The following is a 15,172-nucleotide window of genomic DNA, read 5'->3' on the forward strand; positions in this document are numbered from 1 at the left end:
CATGACCCCTTACCAGCCTGATAATACCAGCCCCCAACTGTCTGCTTTAGCTTGGCTGGTGGTAAAAAATGGGGTGGACCCCATACCATTATTTTTAAATTATTTATTTAAATAATTAAAAAATATGGCATGTGGACCCCTCTATTCTTGATAGCTAGCCATGCTAAAACTGACAGCGGAGGGTTGCAGCCCACAGCTGTTAGCTTTCTCAGGCTGATTTCAAAAATACAGTGGAACCCCACATCATTTTTTGGGGGGTTCCCCATTGTAATAACCAGGAAAGGCTAAGTATGCTGCTGTGGGCTGATATTAATAGCCTGGGACTCTTTATGAATACTGTAACTTTCCCAGAATATTAACATCAGTCCCAAGCCATCAGCTTTCCCTCAAATGTTTATTAAAATTGCAGGGGACCCTACTATTCTTTTCTGTTTATTTTTTTTAATTTTTTAACAAGTACAGTAAAACATGCACCCAAGGTAACCTTAGTTTACAGCCTTTTGGTAACCTTAAAATGTCCCTCAAAGTTTCATTTGAGGTTTCCAGGTCTGCCAGCTGCCAGAAGATCCAATGGCTTTGAACGCTGGTAGCCTGAAAGATTACCTGAGTTCAAGCCACCTGGTCTCATAGCAGTTCCAGTGCCAGACTGTTTAATGTAGAACTGCCAAGTGCTGAACTCATGGCCATTCATCAGTCCGGCACTGACACTTGCAAAGCAATAGAAACTGCTGCTATGAACTCAGGTGACCTTACTGTTCTTGATGAAAATTAAGAAGGGAATTGGAAGAAAATGAGAGGGAGTCTCCTGTAATTTTCATAATCAGCAGAGAGAAAGTGCTGATTCTAATATTCTGGGAAAGAGACAATATTCATAAAGGTTCCTAGGCTATTAATATCAGCTCACAGCTGTATACTTAGCCTTTCCAGGTTATTAAAATGGGGGTTCCACCAAAAAAATTATGTAGGGTCCCACTATATTTAATAATCAGCAAAAGCTAGGCAGAAAGCTGTGGGCTAATATTAATAGCCTTAGAAGGGGCCATGGATATTAGCCCCTCCAAGACTAAAAATTTTAGCTCTGAGCCACCCCAGAAATTGAGCATCCATAAGATGCACCAAATCTGGCAGCCTCGCTCTTCCCACTTGCCCTAGTGAGGTGGTAAGTAGGGTGCTAGTTGAGGGGTTGATGTCACTGTTGTATTGTCAGTTGACATCAAACACAGAGGTTAGTAATGGAGAGGCATCTTTAAAACACCACATTACTAACCCAATTGGCATAATGTATAAAAAACACACACCCATAATAAAGTCCTTTAATTGAAAGAATGACACAGACCTCTTTAATGAACCTAAATTAACCTAAATTAAACCATATTCATGTAATTGCCCAGTCCACAGAAGCCAATGTCTTCTGCTACAGAAGTAAAATAATAAACAATAGTGTTCCTCACCAGTCCGCAGAGAAGGTAATAATCCATTTGTCCCAGGATGGGTCTAGCTCTGTTACATCTAGATGGCAGGCTGCATTGTTGCATGATGTGACTATGCAGTCTACAATCTAGCAAAGGAGGATGTGGAAACCACAAAAAGAGGTGATCAAAGATCCATATGAGGTAAAAAAAAATATTCTTTATTAATTAAATTGGACAAAAGACAGGACCAATGGACAACATGTGTAAAGAGATCCAGCTCCCAGGTCATAAAGGCATAGCCTAAAACATCATTACCTTATATAAAGGACACATGTCCAGGTGGCTTGGGTCAGTGCATCTACCCTGATGCGCTTTTCGGAGGCTTTCTCCTTCGTCAGGGTACGACAAAGGAGAAAGACTCTGAAACGCACGTCGGGTTAGAAGCACTGACCCGAGTCACCTGGACATGTGTCCTTTATATAAGGTAATGAAGTTTTAGGCTATGCCTTTATGACCTGGGAGCAATATGTTTTCTCTTTGGAATGGGTTAGTCCCATATTAACTATGGGGATTAAGGCTACATTTAGGATTACTTTCTTGCCACTTGAATATATTTAAACTTTTGTATTTGGTACTTCACCCCTAAATCATAATGAGTTATATCATATGATATGGGGCAATAAGCTCGGTATTTCATCAAGTTATTTGCATGGTTATGTGGTGGCCTCTTTTATATGATCTATTAAAACTGTCATCTAATGTATAAGAGAATATCAATAGTAGTGTCAAAACGTCTCTCTGCACAGTTGCACTTTGGATTGTGCACATGTGGTCCATTGGTCCTGTCTTTTGTCCAATTTAATTAATTAATAAAGAATATATATTTTTTTACCTCATATGGATCTTTGATTGCCTCTTTTTTGTGGTTTCCATATCCTCCTTTGCTTCTATGCATTTGGGCGATTGATCCTCATTTGTCGGACCAGTTTTTGAGGACAGCTAACACTAAGTTATCGATGTGTTTGATAAATACATATAATGCTGCTGTCTACCATTTGTTTCATTTAGCCTACAATCTAGCAGAGACCGGAGTAGCATGTGCTACCGCTGCTCAGTATCTCGCGATGAACTCCTTTGACATGATTGCCATCAACACGAGCGTGAGAAAGTTCTCACGCTCGCGGTGCCATTAGAAAGGTCTTGAGAGTTCATGGACAACGAACTCAGTTCAACTCACTCACATCAGCGCAAGTGCCGTTACAACTTTTCCCATGGCTCTTGCGCTGATGTCAGCGAGTTGAACTAAATTCATTGTCCGGAGTGAAAAAAGGGAGGAAATCCACGTCCATTTTTTAAATAATTTATTTAAATAAATAAAAAATGCAGCGTCAGGATCCCTCTATTCTTGATAACCGCCTTGCTAATGCTGACAGCTGTAAGATTCTGTATTTTTCATTGAGCCTGTTTGCCCTTGTCCAAGATGGAGTCTTGTATCTCGCCCTGTCCTGGAACATACTGTCTTTAAGCCTGAAATGTTACTGCTCTGGGACTCGTAGTTATTTATAATTGGGTTTACAGAGTTAGTCGGAGAGCTGGGTGGGGCTGGCTAACCACACAAACACCGCCCACCTATGGAGTGGTTACAGCTGCATAATGTGACCAGGGTGTGCGTCACATGGTTTGTTGTTCTAAGGTCCTGAAAGGTCTATGTGTTGGAAGGTCCCAGAAGGGGATGGACTTCCTGAAGAGCACAGGGTGAGACCATGGACTGGCAGAGTCTGTGATGACACTGCATTGGGGAAGCTACCATCCATCTGAGGGTCTGGAACTGTCAGGTGGCCTGGTGAGCAAAGCATTGTCCGGGACCGTGATCCCAGTTGGACAGCTTCCCTAGGAACCAGGACTGACTGGAGGTCAGTGTGTGGAGCAGGAGCTCCTGGAAGGTAACTCCAGAAAGGGGGTTATAATAACGGCAGTGAAGTATCTGCCATTGGAACAGACTGTTAGTCTTTATTATGTTCCGTTGTTATATATATATAATGAACATCGTGCGGTCACCCACGGTAACTAGACAAAGTGAGAAGTCTGGTGTGTTTAGTGACTGTGAGTTGAAGCCGTATAAAATGTGATGTAATGAAGTGTTCGTGGTGCGGTTTATGAGTCTAAATAAACTGGAATAGACTGTTTTGTGAAGAAACCATTCCTGTGTGACTGAATCCCATTGCCAAGTGAGTGTCCCCCAACACACCATAAGCGCTGTCTTACAGTGCATTCTCACTAATATTATCGCTGGACTCCCATGTTTAAGCACTGTGAGCATTCTCACTAATATTATTGCTGGACTTCCATGTTTAAGTGCTGTGTGCACTCCTGCGTCATATTACTGCTGGACTGGTTCATATTAGCGGTTTCTCCCCGCTATTCAGTTTGCTGATTATTTCTATATTGTGCTGAGCACTTTGTTACTATTGCAGGAAGATCTCTGTTAGATTCTGTTCAATTTCTTTGTTAAATACACTTGTCTTCCTCAGCTTTGGTCTCAGTTTTGTTTTATCCCACGCAATCAGATTCCATAGGACCCACATAATTATTACAAAAGCGGAGTGTTGCAGTCCACAGCTGTCAGTTTTGCTTGAGTGATTATCAAAAATTCAGTGGAACCCCCACATCATTTCATTTTATTTATAGCACAGATGGCAGCTGATGAATACTCCCGTCAGCCAACCCCTGCTCTCGCTGTTAACAGTTGAGTAAAACTCGCAACATTGTCCCTTGCTAGCACTGATTTTAGCACAAGCTGGGAACAGTGATGTGAGCTGTCTTCACTTCAGCACCCAGTGCCTGGGAATAGCAGGAACATTAACGCTGATTCCCAGGTGCTGGTACATGTCACACTGATGTCACAGGGATGTCATCTGCAGGTAATCAGTGTAAACTTGTACTGGACGTTTTGCAGCTACAGAAAACACCGAAGTCTGAAAGAATCTTAGTGAACTCGGTGTTAGGGTTGACGGATTGCACAAAATAAGATATAAACTGAAGTGCAATCGCAACCTGGGGTCCACTGTGCAGAGATGTATAACTGCTGCTAGTGTGAACAATGGAGGAATGAAGCAGTGATCATTCTCCTAAATCAGACTGCGATAACTCCACACAATATGAACAGAACACAGAATACCCAGCTCTGTTTTCTTCACAGGGAGGTAGTGCAAAAGGGTTGAGCTTGTTCTGTAATTGAACTGTGCTAATAAGAGTCAGTGATAAGCGGTCATAGAGGAGCGCTTAGGAAGCAACCCAGGGGCAGACAAAAATGTCAGGTCTCCACCCCAGCTCCAGCCGAAAACCTCCAATGGAGGATAGGAGCAATGAGAAAATGGAAATGGTCTTAGGAGCGCAGGAAAGAGACTCAGACAAGAGACGAGGTTAAACCACAACGCGTTTCCGTCGAAACGCGTTGTGGTTTAACCCCGTCTCTTGTCTGAGTCTCTTTCCTGCGCTCCTAAGACTGTTACCATTTTCTCATTGAACTGTGCTAATGGCACACTAAAATGAAACAGATGCTAAGTCAAGAAAAAACAACTCAAGTTACACTAGGTACAAAACCCTGTTGACTTCACAGAGAAGTACAGCACATAAGTTGAGCTTGCCCTGTTACTGAACTGTGCTAACTGCACACATGAATGAGACAGATGCTAAGCCAAGCGGAATAACATAAGAAGCTCAGACTCAGAAGGTAGACAAATACACACACGTGCAGACAGAGTGGTAGAGTATCCACTCACACACAGAACCTGAGAGATACTAGTGCCCCCGCATGCGCCACTGAGAGACTTTTAAACCCAAAGCTCCAGCCCAAACACTCATGCCGAGCCGGCCATGACATCACCCGCAGGCCAGTCGGGAGCTGCCACATCACCAAAGCAGCTAACGGGCGACCACCAATTAGAAGACGCTACATCACGGACATGCTCAGTAAGGCGATCTCTGGACTTAGATTCCAGAGTGCAAGACTGCACCAGAATATCACTAGTTACCATAGACTTGGCTAGAGGGCCGGCAGTAGCAAAACATATACCATGAGCCTGAGCAAGACGCCGGGACCAACTCCTGTTCTGAGCAGCAATCCCGGCTGTTAGGGCTGGCGGAACGCACCAAATAATAAAGATGGTGATAAGGTGCGTTCACAGCCCGGGGTCCACCGTGCAGGGGTGGTAACCTGCTGCTCAGTAATGGCGGATGCTATATGGCGGTATACTATAAGAACACATGCGGGTTAACGTCACCCGGTGTGTACAGGGGCGGACTCTGTTGCTTCACAGAGCCGCACTACTGCTGAATATAAACGCCGGAGCCTGTTTGTGCTCACAGAGCTCGGCTAAAAGAGCGCACAGTGTACGGCCAGAGAACTGTACCCCATGGACACGGGGTTAGAGTCCTTCTAGGCCCACTGAACGCGCGCCGCTAAAGACGCTGGCTACGGAGCACGTGCACTGAGGCGTGCCGAGTCCCTGGTGAGGCCTGATGCCTGATTCAACCTCAGACCTACCTACGCCTAAGTCTGGCGCTAGCAGTCTAGGCTGCACAACCTTTTATACCCACTGTGATGCCACACAAAGCCAGCCAATCACTTCAATGCCCTTCTCTAAGATTGTGCTGGCCGCTGCGCGTGTCATCGCGTGGCCCACAGTGTGCGTCCTCCATCATTGGGTGAGAAAAGGCACTGAAAGCATCATTTGAAACGCGACTTTGGTGCGCTGATTGGCGACCTCATGGCCGGCTTCACCCTAAGGTTGGGTTTCGATCGGCAAAACCCGACTTTGGCGAAAGTTGGCGATTTTTGAATCTCACCGACCTGTTTCGCTCAATTCTAATGCTGACATGTCCGTTTTTTAACAGCAGCACAGTCTGCAAAACGTCCTGCACATGTGCACACTGATGATGCACATATGACATCCATGTGTCCTCAGTGTGACACGTACCGGTGCCTGGGAGTCATCGGTACAGTTTGCACTGTTTCCCGGTGCTGGGTGCTGACGACAGATTTAGGGCTGGCGGAACACACCAAATAATATAAAGATGGTAATAAGGTGCGTTTGCAGCCCGGGGTCCACTGTCCAGAGATGTTAACTGCTGCTCGGTAATGGCGGACATTAAATAGCGGTATCGCACTGGACACACATGGGTTTAGACGCCACCCAGTGTGTAGTAGCAACGGGCTCTGTTGCTTCGCAGAGCCACAGTACTGCATAACACAGAGGCTGTACCCTGTTGCCTGTCACAGGGCACAACTGAGTCAACGCTATTGTACGGTCACAAGACTTTTCCCCAAAGGCACAGGGTAAAAGCCTCTCTAGACCCACTAGGAGCACGGCATCACACCTGTGAACGCTGGCTATTGTAGAGTGTAGACCAAGTACACAGTGGCATATAGGCAAGCCACTACTTGGCGCCGAAGCTAGTCCCTGACGCTGCCTCCTACCTGCACTATCAGCCTAGGCACTAACTGGCAAGGCTGAACAACACATGTGTACCAAGTGCAGGGGTTTCTTAATGAGTCATTCACCAGAGACATGCATATGTGCATACATCACTCATTCCACATAGTCTGTAAATACAGTCTATCTAGTGCATGGGCGAGCAGCCATGCGAACCTTTTATAGCCACGGGCGTCCGGGACCTTCCTGGCTTCTCGGATGGGCCAATCCAAACACAAGCAGGACCTGAGCACGTGACCCTCGATCTCCAATGGGAGATCACTCCACGGGCATGCTCAGTGGCCCGACATGAGGACTTAGTCCCTGGAGAATCTCACTGCTGAGCAGCATGCATTGTCATAGCTGTGCCAGAGGGGGCAGCAGCAAGCAAACCCACGGAGTTGGCCTGGGCAGAGCGCCGGGACCGATGAATCTGCTGAGCAGGCTCCACTGTGGCTGAAGAAAAATGGGAGACCACTGGGTGCAAGGCTCTGGATTCCTGCTGTGCAGTGGCAGGAACCTGACGCCTAACATTACCCCCCTCCTAGGGCCCCCTCCCCTCTGAGCCTCGCTACGCTCAAATGCCGAAATGAGGAGCGGAGCGTGGATGTTCTCCACTGGCTCCCGGGTCCGAGCCTCTGGACCATGACCCTTCCAATCCACCAAATAAAACTTTTTGCCCCGCATCACCTTGCATCCCACGATAGTATTGACCTCAAACTCATCCGAAGACAAACCTGATGTCCCGGCAGATGACTCGGAGAACCGGGACAAGTGAACAGGCTTAAGGAGGGACACGTGGAATGTATCAGAGGTAGCCAAGTGTGGTGGAAGGGCCAGATGGTAGACCACAGAGCTGATCCGCTCGAGAACCTTGAAGGGGCCAATGTAGCGTGGTGCGAAATTAGCGGAGCCTGATGTTTTGGACGGAGAGCCACACCAAGTCGCCAGAGGCAAAAGTCGGAGCAGGGCGCCGGTGTGCATCAGCGGAGGTCCTCATTCTCTCCTTGGAAGCCCAGATAGCATCCTGGGTGCGATCCTAAATGTCACGTGCTTCCACCGCCCAGTCTGCCACCCTGGAGTCAGTGGATGACACGGGCATGGGCACAGGGATGCGCAGATGCTGACCGTAATTTAGGAGGAATGGGGTCTGACCGGTGGAGTCGGCCACAGCATTGTTCAAAGCGAACTCTGCCCAGTCGTCCTGCCTGGCCGAGACAAAATGTCGAAGATATGTGATCAGGGTCTGGTTGGCTCTCTCTACCAGCCCGTTCGTCTCGGGATGATAGGCCGAGGAGAGATTCAGCTCAATGCTGAGCAGGGAACAAAGCTCTCTCCAAAACCGGGACGCAAACTGAGGACCCCGGTCACTGACAATCTTGTCCGGCATGCCATGCAGGTGGAAAACGTGCTTAATGAACAAGACTGCCAGGCCCCGTGCAGAAGGTAACCGGGAGAGAGGTACCAGGTGCACCATCTTAGAGAAATGGTCGATGACAACCCAAATGACCGTGCTGCCACTGGACTTGGGTAGCCCCACCACAAAGTCCATGCCGACCATCTCCCAGGGCCTGTCCGCTACCGTCAGAGGATAAAGAAGTCCAGCGGGCCGCTGCCGAGAGGACCTATTCTGGGTGCAAGTGATGCACGCCTGAATATAGTCCCTGACGTCACAGGCCATATGCGGCCACCAGTACTTCCTCGTCAGAAGCTCAGAGGTCCGTTTTGTCCCGAAATGTCCACCCACCCTGGATGAATGAGCCCAAGAGAGGACCTCCGGTCGCAGACAGGCAGGGACAAATGTCTTGCCCGGAGGTACTGACTCAAGGGCAACCGGAGCCACAGTCCTCAGGCTTTTGGATGGTACGATCAGCCGAGGCTCCTCCTCCTCTTCCTCCGATGACACCACGGAGCAGGAGAGAGCATCGGCCCGGACGTTCTTCTCCCCGGAGAGAAAATGGAGGGTGAAGTGAAACCGGGTAAAAAACAAAGATCATCTGGCCTGGCGAGAGTTTAGCCGCTGGGCTGTTTGCAAATACACCAAGTTTTTGTGGTCGGTGAACACCAGGAAAGGGTGGCGAGCCCCCTTCAGGAGGTGTCTCCACTCCGAGAAGGCCAACTTCATCGCTTCATGGCATAATTCCTCTCCACCGGTGTGAAGGTCTTGGAGAAAAAGAAGCATTGGTGCTTCTGACCTTGCATGTCCTTCTGAAACAGGACCGCTCCAGCACCGACGGAAGAGGCATCCACTTCCAGAATGAAAGGCTTATCTACATCGGGGCGATGTGGAATGGGAGCATTAGCGAAATGGGACTTAATGGAGGAGAAGGCCTTGGTTCCGACCACAACTTGGGATTTGCACCCTTCTTGGTGAGGGCTACCAAGGGTGCTACCAAAGTCGAGAAGTGAGGGATGTATTGGTGATAGTAATTTATGAACCTCATAAAGCGCTGCACCGCTTTGAGAGAATGAGGTTCCTGCCAATCCATCACCGCCTGTAGCTTGTCAGGATCCATGGCCAATCCCCGGGCGGAGATGATATAGCCCAGGAAAGGCAAGGACTCCTGCTCAAACACACACTTCTCCAACTTGGCATAGAGGGAGTTTGCCCGCAGGCGATCGAAAACTTTGCAAACATCTCTCAGGTGGGAGTCAATATCTGGAGAGTAGATGAGAATATCATCCAGATAGACTACAACCAAGGTGGTAAGCATATCCCGGAAGATATCGTTCACAAAGTCTTGGAAGACGGCCAGGGTATTACAGAGGCCGAAGGGCATCACCAGGTATTCATATTGCCCATCCCTGGTGTTAAATGCTGTCTTCCATTCGTCCCCATCACGGATGCGAATCAGGTTGTAAGCCCCCCGCAGATCAAGTTTGGAAAACACCCTCGCTCCCCATAGCCTATCAAACAGCTCTGATATCAGGGGCAGAGGATACTTATTCTTAACGGTGATGGCGTTAAGACCCCTGTAATCAATGCAAGGACGTAGTTCCCCACTCTTCTTCTGGACGAAGAAGAATCCCGCCCCCGCTGGTGACACTGAGTTACTAATGAATCCTCTTACCAGATTCTCCCTGATGTATTGAGACATGGCCTCTGTCTCCGGGAGAGATAGGGGATAGACTCGACCCCGGGAGGCTCAGCACCAGGCAAGAGGTCAATAGGACAGTCATAGGGGCAATGCGGTGGAAGGGTCTCTGCCGCCTTTTTGGAGAACACGTCCGCATACTGTCGTGTTATGATTGAGTAACCGTAGGAGGCAAAAACAGAAATGCTAGCTAAGTCCAGAAAACCAGAGAGGTTGGCAGCTAACGGATTGCAGACCCCTGATCCTATCCACAACAACTAACAGTAGCCGTGGGGGGTTCCTACGATGCCCTAGACCCCTCGATCACAGCCGGAGAATTAAATAGGCCTAAAGAAAGAAAGGGGAAATCTAAACTGCCCCAGAGCAGACCCCAAAGCAATAGGCAGCCCCCAACATATAATGATGGTGAAGCAAGATGAAGACACTAACACAGACAGAAAGATAGACTGAGCAAAGACGGGGCCCAAGCTAACTAGATAGGAAAGGACAGGAAGGCTGCTGTCTGCGATCCGTGAAAAACCCTATGAAAATAAGAGCCAACAGACTGACAGTGAAAAAGGCCCTGAAGACGCTAGGCTTCAAAAAAGCTATGTCAGTACTCAGGAATATTCTGAAGACAGAGCAACCGGCAAAAGGAGATTCAGCTCACCCCAGCAAGGAATGGCAGAATCCAGAAAAGCAAGGAAAACAAAAACAAAACACCAATGCTAAAAGGCAAAGCAGAAAACTTAGCTTTAGAGGAGCAGGAATCAGACTGGTGTCCTAGAAGTCCACAGAGAAATCACCCGCAGGGCAGAAGGGCGTCGGCAGCCTTATATCCAGTCCGTGACTCCACTCAGCCAGTCATCCTCATTAGGCTCAGGTGCCTGATAATCAGGCCCACTACCTTCTTTCACCAGAATAGGGAGTTCACCAGACCCCAGTGACGAAGGGGAAAATGAACTCACAACACTGTCGATAGTGTTTGGGGAGCGAGGAAAGATCAGCGGATACCTCGGTGGAGGCAACCTGAGCACACTCCCTCAGACATCTACCCTCACATGATTTACTCCACCCAATAATACTCCCTGAGGACCACTCTATATGGGGGGAGTGGTACCACAGCCAGGGGACCCCTAGAAGTACCTGGTCAATACCCTCGGGCATGATGAGGAGGGATATCGTCTCCTGATGAGATGGAGCCACTGAGAGTAACAAGGGGATGGTCTGGTGGGTTATCTGTGAGGGTAGAGTGGCGTCGTTCACCACTCTGACGGTGACTGGTGTAGACATCATAACCAGGGGTATAGCGTGCCATTGAGCGAAGGCTGACGACATAAAATTGCCCTCTGCCCCGGAATCCACGCAAACCTCCACCGCCAGAGTGGACGAATCAAACTCAAGTGTCCCCTTAAAGGACAGCTTGGAGGAAAATGTCACTGATTCTAGTGCGCCGCCTCCTACGGCCACTAGAAGCCAGCCTTCTCCCAGCTGCAGTGGGCACTGGTTGGCAAGGTGACCGGACTGCCAGCAAACATGACAGCTCACAGGAGCTCGAGCGGACCGGGGCCTGGATCCCTCACGGGAAGCCCCCTGACGCTCAGACGACCGATCGGAAGATTCCAGAGGTTTAGCAAAACTAGGTGCCAACCTAAACCTCTGCCTACACTGGTCCCACTCCAACCTTCGCTCGGAGAAGCGAAGATCTATACGGGTGGAGACAGTGATAAGCTCCTCCAGTGCAGCGGGAATCTCCCTAGTGGCCAGAGCGTCCTTCACATGGCCAGCCAAACCTCTCCAGAATGCCGGAATGAGGACCTTATCTGGCCACTCTAACACAGAGGCCAGTGTCTGGAACTGGATGGCAAAGTGGCTGACCATGGATGAGCCCTGTGACAATGCCAGCAGCCGGAGCGCGGTGTCATGGGTGACTCGTCATCCCAGGAAGACCTGCTTCAGAGTGTCCAAGAACCGTGAGACACTCTGCACCACATGATCACCACACTCCCACAGCAGTGTGGCCCACTCCAAAGCCCTGCCTGACAAGAGGGAAATAATAAATCCCACTTTAGCCCACTCAGAGGGGAATCGTGTGGTCAGCAGCTCCAGCTGTATAGAGCACTGGCTTACGAAACCCCTACAAGAAGCACTATCACCTGAGAATTTCTCAGGCAGCGGGAGGCGGGACAAAGTCGGGGCAGGGATGGCTGAGGTCACACGTGAGACAGCCTCTGTGGCTGCCTGAACAGTGACCGCAGTAACATCCGCAGCTGAGGCTGAATGCTAGAGAGCCGCCAACCTGCCCTGCAGCTGCCGGATGTACTGCAGCAGTAGCTGTTCGTCCGCCATTACTCGCCAGACCCTGGTATTAGGATAATGTTAGGGCTGGCAGAATGCAACAAATAATAAAGATGGTGATAAGGTGCGTTCGCAGCCTGGGGTCCACCGTGCAGGGGTGGTAACCTGCTGCTCAGTAATGGCGGATGCTATATGGCGGTATACTATAAGAACACATGCGGGTTAACGTCACCCGGTGTGTACAGGGGCGGACTCTGTTGCTTCACAGAGCCGCACTACTGCTGAATATAAACGCCGGAGCCTGTTTGTGTTCACAGAGCTCGGCTAAAAGAGCACACAGAACTCTACCCCAAGGACACGGGGTTAGAGTCCTTCTAGGCCCACTGAACGCGCGGCGTCACTGCTGCGAGCGCTGCTAAAGACGCTGGCTGTGGAGCACGTGCACTGAGACGTGCCGAGTCCCTGGTGAGGCCTGATGCCTGACTCAACCTCAGACCTACCTATGCCTAAGTCTGGGCGCTAGCAGGCTAGGCTGCACAACACATGTGTACAAGGGTAGGGGTTTCTTAATGAGTCATTCACCAGAGACATTCATACGTGCATACATCACTCACTCCACATAGTCTGTAAATATAGTCTCTCCTAGCGCATGGGCGAGCGGCCATGCGAACCTTTTATAGCCACGGGCGTCCGGGACCTTCCTGGCTTCTCGGATGGGCCAAACCGAACACGAGCAGGACCTGAGCACGTGACCCTCGATCTCCAATGGGAGATCACTCCACGGGCATGCTCAGTGACCCGACATGAGGACGTAGTCCCAGGAGAATCTCGCTGCTGAACAGCATGCATTGTCATAGTTGTGCCAGAGGTGGTAGCAGCAAGCAAACCCACGGATTTAACCTTTGGCAGAGCGCCGGGACCAATGAATTTGCTGAGCAGGCTCCACTGCGGCTGAAGAAAAATGGGAGACCGCTGGGTGCAGGGCTCTGGATTCCTGCTGTGCAGTGGCAGGAACCTAACACCAGCGGCCGGAGCAGAATGGGAGACCACAGCACTAGATCATGCCTGGGGTCTATCCTGCACAGCGGGAGAATCCCGGTGCCTATCACTCGGTCATTTACTGAACATTGCCTGACTTTTGTCAATTTTTAGGGAATAAGTTGGGATTCCGAACACGAATCAGATTGTACAATATAGGTACCGAATTTGAGATTTGTGAATGTTTTCCAAACAAGTACGGTCATCTATACTCAACATGAATATTCAACGTTCCTACTGATTATGTGCAGACTGTGTAGTACAGTTACATCAATACAAATTAAATGCTTCAAAGTTTATATGTTTAAAGGAAACATGACAGCTGATATACAAGCAGCTTGTATCAAACACTGTATGAATTCAGCCAAGCATGTTTTAACTTGAAATGCTGTGGTTTTTGGAGAAAAACATACGGTACTTTAAAAGCTGCTGGGACAGAGCCATATGGGAGACAGGTAGGAAAGGTGGGTCCCCGGCACTGGCAGCTTCTCCTCAGCCGGTGTCAGTGGCTCACAGGTATTTCCATAAACAAGCATATGTATGCTACTGGAGAAAATAGTGCAATAGGGTCTTATCCGAGGAACAAATGATTGAAATGATAGTATTGTACTCACCAGATTGAGCCACAAAACAGGCTTGTAGAGATTTACGCTGCAGCAGATCCACTGGTCCACCGGTCCACTCGTGACCGAAGATAAAAAAAAATGGGTAGATTGTGGATTTAATCTGCGCTGCTGAATGATTCAATGTCCAAAACATTTAGCCATTCAATTGTGGATTTATTCAACGCGTTTCAAAGTACATGACTTCTTCAGGAACACCACAATGAGGAAGAAGTTGTGTACTTTGAAACGCGTTGAATAATCCATAATTGAATGGCTACATGTTTTGGACCTTGAATCATTCAGCAGCACAGATTAAATCCACAATCTACCCATTTTTTTCATATGCAAGCATACAGAGAGAGACCTTTCACTCAAGGGAAGTGGGAGGAGAGAAGTTTCCAGGGACCCGCCTGTCCGAGTAGTCTCCTTGCAGCTCAGGCAATGGTGGCTTTTTAGGCTAGTTTCACACTTGCTTTTTTTTGCAGCGCGTTTTTCCCGCAAAAAAACGCATTGAAAAAACGCATACATAAGCATACAACTGCTGCGTTTTTTTCAAGCATTTTTATGAGCATGCATGAAAAAAACGCAGCGTTTTTATGCGTTTGTATGCGTTTTTAGCGCGTTTTTACCGCGTTTGCGTTTTTTTCCAACATTTTTAGGTGGCCCCTCACACTACCCAAACCATGACTTTACTAACCCTAACCCTGACCCTAACCCTAACCCTAACCCTGACCCTAACCCTAACCCTAACCCTGACCCTAACCCTTAACCAAATCATACTTAACCCTAACCCAAACCCTAAACCCTAACTAACCCTAACCCTAACCCTAACCCTGACCCTAACCCTAACCCTGACCCTAACCCTAACCCTAACCCTGACCCTAACCCTAACCCTAACCCTGACCCTAACCCTTAACAAAACCATACTTAACCCTAACCCTAACCCTAACCCTAACCCTAATCCTGACCCTAACCCTGACCCTAACCCTAACCCTAACCCTAACCTTAACCCTTAACAAAACCATACTTAACCCTAATCCTGACCCTAACCCTGACCCTAATCCTTAACAAAACCATACTTAACCCTAATCCTGAACCTAACCCTGACCCTAACCCTAACCCTAACCCTAACCCTGACCCTAACCCTAACCCTAACCCTGACCCTAACCCTTAACAAAACCATACTTAACCCTAACCCTGACCCTGACCCTAACCCTAACCCTAACCCTAACCCTAACCCTGACCCTAACCCTAACCCTAACCCTAACCCT

The 15,172-nt window shown here is 48.7% G+C and overlaps 1 long non-coding RNA gene across 1 annotated transcript in view; it reads right to left on the reverse strand.

Moving 5' to 3' along the window:
• The window catches only part of LOC141063380 (uncharacterized), a 39,389-nt gene extending 32,293 nt beyond the window's left edge, over nt 1–7,096 (reverse strand). Inside the window, exon 1 of the long non-coding RNA XR_012224868.1 lies at nt 7,064–7,096. This is a non-coding gene — a long non-coding RNA (uncharacterized lncRNA). The remainder of the gene's footprint in view (nt 1–7,063) is intronic.
• Between the last annotated feature and the right edge of the window lie 8,076 nt (nt 7,097–15,172).

This window comes from Dendrobates tinctorius, unplaced genomic scaffold (assembly GCF_039654945.1).
Source record: "Dendrobates tinctorius isolate UK_male_01 unplaced genomic scaffold, ASM3965494v1 ptg000250l, whole genome shotgun sequence".
Lineage (NCBI taxonomy): Eukaryota > Metazoa > Chordata > Amphibia > Anura > Dendrobatidae > Dendrobates > Dendrobates tinctorius.